Below are 8568 nucleotides of genomic sequence, written 5' to 3'. Positions count from 1 at the left end.
CAAGTTCAGATATTTCTGAGAATTCACTTGTCTGAAAACAACATGTCTTTGGGAAACTATTTATCAACCCAGAACACTTTAGATTCCTTAAGAAACGTACCCGCCCTTTGCGTAGAAAGTTTAAGATGACACTTTAAGCGTAATTTATTGCTATGCGCGGAGGTCCTAAGAACAAGGGAACCACCCTAGTTGACTTTCATATATACGTATTTCTTCAGTATGTATCGGTACTCTAAACCAACTCGTCGTCGAGCACACAACTCAGAACCAGCTAAGATCCGTACCAGCATCAAGTGTGCCTCCAGCATACCCTACGGTTCCGAGCGGTGCACCAGCCACAGACGTCGCTATCCATCAGTCTATAAATCGGTCGCATTTACAAAATGCAAGTAAATCCCATGTAGAATTGATAATAAGTTATTAAATCTGCCGATTATTATTTGAATTGCAATAATCTGCATTACATCTTCATTTACACATATTTCATTTTTTATTATTTTAAATTAATCTCAATCTCAATACGTTTTACATAAAGCACATTCTAATACCTTGTTACATAGTGATAGTTCTGATTGTTTACCTAGTAACCAGTAAAGTTTGCTAAGCTTAAGGCCCAGCTTAACTTAAGCTGTTTTTTTTAATAAATATATGCTTCTTCCATATTAACCTCTGTAGAGATGCATACCCAGGTATTTGACATGATCTTTTTGTTATAACTCTTGGTTATTTAAAGACACTGGCGGACAAGTGTTTTTCCTATTATTAGTGAATGTAATATGAATTGACTTGCTCTCGTTTACTTCCATTTTCCACAGTCTCAGCCAAATTTGTATTTTGTTAAGATTAGCCTGGAGTCTATGTTTTATAAACCTGACAAAGGCTTTTGATCGCATCCAAGTCGAAGACGTCTTACACCTACGGTATAAAATAAACATACCAATCAATAATATAAAAACCATCAAAAACATCTACTTCCATAATCGAATACAGGCAAAGATAAATGGAAAACGAAGACAGTGTATATCAGTACAAAGCGGAGTCAGACAGGGTGACTCGTTAAGCCCACTTCTCTTTAATATAATAATGGACGATAGACAAGAAAGTTATACCGAGAAGTAAAAAATATTGATCATATAAGAAAAAAACAGATTAAAGAAAGCCAGACTACAGTAACTTAAACATTTTATACATTAAAATATTTAGTAGATATAAATATATCCGATAGAACTATCGTTTTTAATTAGTTAATAAACTGTAGCTTAACAAATGCTTTTAATTCCACAGACTAAACTTTCAATAAAGATTTCATTTTCCTACTATCTAATGTTATCCCAAAAAACGTTTAAACACTGGGATTCAGACAAATAGATAGCTTTCAAACAAAGTGTATCAGATAAGTAAAAATAAATATTTGCTTTACCCTCATGTCGTTCCTAATAATTAATTATTTAGGAGTGGTCAGTGTCGCCGACATTGCTTAAAAAGAAAACAAGGGTAACTAGCTGCAAACCTTGATATAACCTGAAAAATTCTGCCTACGTTATTTTTAATCTCAAATTTACGCTTTAAAAGATATTCAATGTTTTTCCTTCCTCGGATTTCCTGTTAGCGAGCCTTTACTATTCGGAATCAATTATCATTTTATATTTTACCTTTTTAATAGTAGGTGTTGCTGATTTAAATTATGGAAATATTTAATACGAGCAAACTCGTTTTATATACGATATTGTATGGTTTCTTGGTTACCTGTTTATTGTTTTGTTTTTACTTTAGCACATTTTGTAAGGTAAATGTGTGATAAATAACGACTGCGAATTGATTTTTGTTTGCTTGTTTATAATGTGTATAATAATGTGTATATTGCTTGCTTTTTTTGGAATTTTGCTGTATTCAATTTATGTTTATGTGGTTATATCAACGACAGTAGATAGGAATTTATAAGAGGAGTAGAGTGGGTGGAATGTTATGTCCAATACACAAAAAAGTTAACAATTCAGACTAGCAGACCTTAACGTCCCTTACAATATATAGGATGCGCAGATCAAGACTAAACTGATATTGAAGTTCGACTGCACAATTGGAAATATTAGTGTGGTTTAAAAAGGGGCACAAATACTTCTTTTTCTTCACATACCGTCTCAAAATTATCCGACATTGGTGATCTCCTGTTCTTCTGACACATGAAATAATTGTCCTGCATTTGGTATCTGAGTTCATCCACAATTTTTTATCCAAGAAACCTCTTCTTTTCTCACACCTATCTGACCTTTTATTTTGTGATTTAGAATTAGTTGTAAAATTCTGTGTCGATTTTCCCTCAATATATATCTCAGATAAGATGTTTTCCGACGTATAACACTTCTTAAGTCTTTAGTAATTTTATATATTTGTTGACCTTACTTAGTATTTCCTTATTAGCCTTCCTTGCCGTCAAAGGTCTTTTCAATACCAGTTTATAAATACCCATTTCTAAGGCTTCAATTCGGTTTATGCTTGATACTTTCAGAAGCATAACTTCTTTTCCCCATAAGATTAGAGACCAAATATAACACCTATTTATTATTTGTCTTAGTTTTAAACAGATGGTTATTACAAAGTTTTTATTTCCAAAAAACTAAATTTAGTCGTTGCTATTCTGCAATTTATTTTTATGTCGATCTAGTTGGTCTAGGTTTTCATTCTATATGGGTGTCTCTTAAGTGATTTTTTAATAAATGGTCCGTATAGACATTAAAACCAAATGAAATTTTAGGTCCAGCATCCCTGATGGAGGTGTTTTAAAACAATGGCTAAAAATTGGTTTTATCTGCAATTGGTTTACAACCTTTTACAACTTAAATAAAACCTGTCTTTGGCCATGGAGCGACTGGTTTTAGATTTTTTTACCAAACTTTAATTTTCTTCTAATTTAAATAATTTTAAAATATTTATATCCTAAAATATTTGCCAAATGTTCGCAACAAATTGGAACGCAACTGCGACCACCAGAGAAAAATCCAGCACCTACGGCGCAACTGTTTTAAAATTACGATCTGAAATCAATTGATCAGCAGTTTTTTCGCTTAAATGTACTTAATACTACGTAAATTACTATATACTAGTACTAAATGTACTAATGACTCAATAAACAGAGTGTTCTATGATCTTGATATTCTTTTGTATATGGATTTTTCGACAACACAATAAAAATACATATAAACCATTTCCTAAAATATATGCCGTACTGTATATTGTATTATAATCGTATATACCAACTAGTATTCCTATTTCATTTTCTTCTAATATTTTGTTATCTCAGGATCTTTGAACGTCAATTCAAATTATATGCTGCTTTATATTTCTTTTCTTTCTAGTATTGTATGAAACTCCTGCCTAAATCAATAAACAGGATCAATGCAATTGATTTCAGATCGTAATTTTAAAACAGTTGCGCTGTAGGTGCTCGATTTTTCTCTCGTGGTCGCAGTTGCGTTGCAATTTGTTGCGAACATTTGGTAATATTTTAGGATATAAATATTTTAAAATTATTTAAATTATACGAAAATTAAAGTTTGGTAAAAAAATCTAAAACCCGTCGCTCCATGGGCAAAGACAAGTTTTATTTAGGTTGTAAACAGGTTGTAAACCGATTGCAGATGAAACTAATTTTTAACCATTGTTCTAAAACACTTCCATCAGGGATGCTGGACCTAAAATTTCATTTGGTTTAATGTTTATACGGACCATTTATTGAAAAAATCACTTAAGAGACACCCATATAGAATAAAAATCTAGACCAACTAGATCGACATAAATAGACCAACTAGATCTTGACGTATTGATTGATGGCATAAAAATAATTTGCAGAATAGCAACGACTAAATTAAGTTTTTTTGGAAATAAAGACTTTGCAATAACCATCTGTTTAAAACTAGGACAAAGAATAAATAAATGTTATATTTGGTCTCTAATCTTATGTGGAAAAGAAATTACGCTTCTGAAAGTATCAAGCATAAACCGAATTGAAGCCTTAGAAATGGGTATTTATAAACGGTTATTGAAAATACCTTTGATGGCCAGGAAGGCTAATAAGGAAATACTAAGTAAGGTCAACAAATATAGGAAATTACTAAAGACTTAAGAAGTGTTAAAACGCCGGAAAACATCTTATCTGAGATATATATTGAGGGAAAATCGACGTAGAATTCTGCAAGTAATTCTTAATCACAAAATAACAGGTCAGATAGGTGTGAGAAGAATTGCGACAAGCGTTTGCCCAATAGCGTAAAAAAGCTGGTATGGCTATGTTCAAATATTACGCTATGTTAGAATCTAGAAGTAAATGCCCCCAGTATAAATACTCGCAGATGCAGCCGGCAGGAAGATGTGACTATCCACTATAAAAAAGCCAATCTACAAAAAACCAATGTTCCAATTGATTTGGTGGGACCACGCCCTAGATCTACAGAGGGGAGCATAATTTTTACAGTCATCCCACATCAGTTTTTGTTAGTAGGCTATCGCCTAACTGACAAAGACTACACCGTTGATGAGAGCATGCAGTTGTATGCTCCACGCTACAAAAAAAATGTATGCTACATTTTTTCTTAAAGAGAAGGGGGTGTAACGACGTCCATCGCCTTCGTCCCGTTAGCGCTCCGTACACACGCTTCCCCACCATAAGTTCCACCTTCATCGCTATGTTCAGCTAGAGTACTGATCTGTTTAACAGTTTCGTACCCGGTATTGAAGTATTGATCTTAGACAGACCTATTTTTTGCTGTGACTAAGTACTGATTAGTCACCGTCCGTTCCTCGCCAAACCGAGTGTTAATTGGCCCGTTTCATCTCTATTCAAAAGAATTCATTCGACCCGTCCCTTGCCGTTTTCGCCGAGTGTGTATTAACACACCTTAATTACCGTTTAGAGTTTATGACATCTTTTGTATTTTGTTTTTTGGAGGTATTAAACAATGGGTCATAACACCGTCGATACGCCAGAATTGACGTTTTAATTTTTATTGTACATATTACCGAGGATCTAATTTTATTTTTTTATTTATTTATTTCAAATATATTTTTATTTAAATTAAACCTATGTTTTACTGAGCCTGTTGTCTAACAGAGCTACCCGTTATAGTATCGATAGGTGTCTGTTACATAAAACTGGTTTTAAGGTTATAAAAGCCTTATGTGATATTTTGATCCTGGTTAATATCTTTTCATCAGGGTCACAATTTACAAGCGAAAGCAGACCCTGATCTATATTAATCTTTTAACTGCCATCCACTTTGTCTTTCAAATGTTCATTTTAGGGCATCTTCGATAACGTGCTTCACTGACTATATTTACTAATGTCTGCAGATCTTGTAAATTTTCTGCAAGAACGGCGGTATCATCAGCGTATCTGATGTTGATTACTTCTCTACCTAGTATTACTTTCTCTTGTCTGTCATTCAAAGCCTTCCTAAAGATTTCTTCAGAGTATAGATTAAAAAGACTGGGTGACAAAACACAATCCTGTCGTAGTCCACGCTTAATGGGTAGTTTTTTCGTACGACTATCTCCAATTTGGATAGGGGCTACTTGATTGTAATACAAGTATTTTAGCAGTATTATTATCATAGTGGTCAAGAAAAGTTTATACTATTGTACTCGGTTATGGCTCTACACAAACTACTATGACTGTACACAAATTGACTCATTTTAAGTATGAGATTTGATGCTTACTCTGTCGATTGCCTTACTGATATCCAGGAATGTAGTCGCTGTGCTATATTTTACCAACAATGAAGAGAAACGTAATTAAATTTTTATATCTGAAACCCGAAATTCACAACTAATCTCAACAAATTCAGGGTCTTTATGACAAGCAATTGTTGAATTAAACCAAATATCTTGAAAACTACTATAATATATATGAAGGATACGTAATCATTTTTAAACTATTCAAGCTAAACAATAGTGGTACTTTAAAATATTTTTATAAGTAATTGTAATCAAATCTAATCCCAAAAATAACGCTTTGTTTTCGTACAATAAACAAATACCATCATGTAACGGCAAAAAATACCATATCGAATTAACTTATTATTATTCACTTCACCGCAATCGAAAGACGACGTCTAACCTGTTCTTTAGAATAAATACTTGTTTACAGAAAAAACCCAATAACCTTGATATTCTAAAGAAACTCATTTCCATATTTAGCAATCCGTTTATGCAACTCATCAATTGAAAGAGAATTTCTGAAATGAAGACAAAGAAAACACAGTCACGATTTAATTGAAAGTAACACTTTTCATTTGCGGATAATTCAAATAAAACTCAAATGAAATGTTTTTATGGTAATATAAAAGTGATTCGTTGGTCTGATGTAATTTTTTAAATCTTTTGGTCGATACCTATTTTCTTGATACCCTCTAGCTTCGTCACCTGCTATATATCCTATATACGAGAATTTTCACTTGGAAAATTGGTATCTGCAATCTGCATACGTACAACATTGGCCGAATCTATAGGTCTACATCTTGTTCTTGTAAACAATGTATTGGTGTTTATGTCAAGTTCTTCTAGATCTAGAATGTCGATTAATAATAACATGACCTTTACGGTCGAAATTGTCTGCTTCTTCATTCCAGGGATTAGGCATTTGCTGTTTGTTTCGACAACAAACTCCGTTCTGTCTTTTCAACACGCATATCACACTTTTTCTTTAAGTTTATAATTTAGTATTTGTTTAGCAAGTAGATTCTTTTATTTTCCCATTAATCAAGTAGATATTTAGTTTTTGTTTTGTATCTTAAATTCTCTGTCTTACAGCGACCGACTCTTACATTAAATTTAATGGATTTACAGTCCATCCGCTAGATCTTTGCATAAGTATGATATTCTTGGATATGTTTCCTGTGACTCCATTCCAAATAGGTAAAAAAAATAAGAATTAGTAAAAAAAGACTTACTCACAATCAATTAATTCTATCACCAACGACCGGTTTCGCATACTATAATGTGCTATGCATCTTCAGGTCTTAAGGTACATAGTACATTTAGTTTACCATGTACCTTAAGACCTAAAAATGCATAACAAATTACAGTATGCGAAACCGGTCGTTGGTGGTAGAATAAATTGATTGTGAGTAAGTCTTATTCTTATTTCTTTTACCTATAAGAATACCATTATTCACGAATTATTTTTTATATTACGTCTCTCTCCTACTCACATAAACTAAATCCATAAACTTAAGCCGCCTGTCCATACAAAACAGCATACATCGAACAAAGACAGTCATAGGACGAAAGTCTGTAATTGATTTTCCTTAATGTCAATGTAAGTTTTGGTTTGACAGAGTTTGTAGCCTGTTTATAATTTATTTTCGTATTATTTAAATATGGAATCAAACAGATCCTAAACAGCACAGACCAACTGAACAAGGTGATCAAATTCATGGAGAAAAATTAACTGTTAAACAAAATACAAACGTTGAATGTTTTTTTCTTTATGTTAAATGTTCACCATATTATTTGTAACCTATATTTTCTTCTTCTTCCTTTATTGGGTAATATCCTAGGGGATAATTTGCCCAGCTAATTCAGGGGGGATATTCTCAACTTGTTCTAGACAAACAAATATCCCCATATAACACTTATTTTATACTGAACGAACACTATGTTGAAACATCTTTTTCTTGGGCCAAAGAGTTAGTATAGGAAAGACAATACAACAAAGAATAAAACTTTTCTCGCTTGGGGGTAGCAACCAAGCTGAAGACATACCAGAAATGCTACCAACGGATGATAGTCAGAGAACCCAGGTTTAAAAAAAGAGGGAAATTTGTAAGGTTATGTTATAGTAGAATATAAGAAAGGAATATACATTATAGATTGATTTTGGCTAGATTAAGAAAAGTAATCAACAAATTTAGTCTTTGAGGATTAAGATTGGATAGGAGAGAACAAATCTCTATAGGAGTTTGTAGTTTTGTTCGTTGTAGAGGTCAAAATTTGGAGAAACGTTTACTGGACACTCTAGGATAATATGATTTAGAGATCCAATTTAACAACATTCACAGTATGGGTTACAAATATTACTAACAAATGTTTTAAAAACTCTATTCAAATATTTCAAAATCGTATTTTTTTAAACGAATGTGAAAAGTACAGTTGGCATTATTAGAAATATTTATACTTCGAAAGGTAAAAGAAATAATAAATTAGACTTACAATCAATTTAATTTAACTATCCAGACGACCGGTTTCGCTTTCTACAATATGCAAAGCATCTTCAGGTCTTGATACAAAGTTAAATAAATGATGCCGGTACTCTATTAATTGATGGTTGAAAGAACATGGTTCAAACTATCCTGTATTGTTGATTGGAGAACTCAAGTCTGCTATTGTAATTGTTTGACAGTAAACGGGGAAGTTCTTGAGGAGACAGATTTTATCCAATAAAGTAGAGATAGGTGTAATGTAATTGTTTGTTTGATGAAAGTAATGTTCTATACCATTGAGTTATTTAAAAGGTTATTTATATTTATTCTAGAGGTATATTTATAAAATATGTGTTATTTATTGAGATTTTATTTT

The sequence above is a fragment of the Diabrotica undecimpunctata genome, chromosome 5 (assembly GCF_040954645.1).
Source record: "Diabrotica undecimpunctata isolate CICGRU chromosome 5, icDiaUnde3, whole genome shotgun sequence".
NCBI lineage: Eukaryota > Metazoa > Arthropoda > Insecta > Coleoptera > Chrysomelidae > Diabrotica > Diabrotica undecimpunctata.
This window is presented reverse-complemented; position numbering follows the sequence as displayed.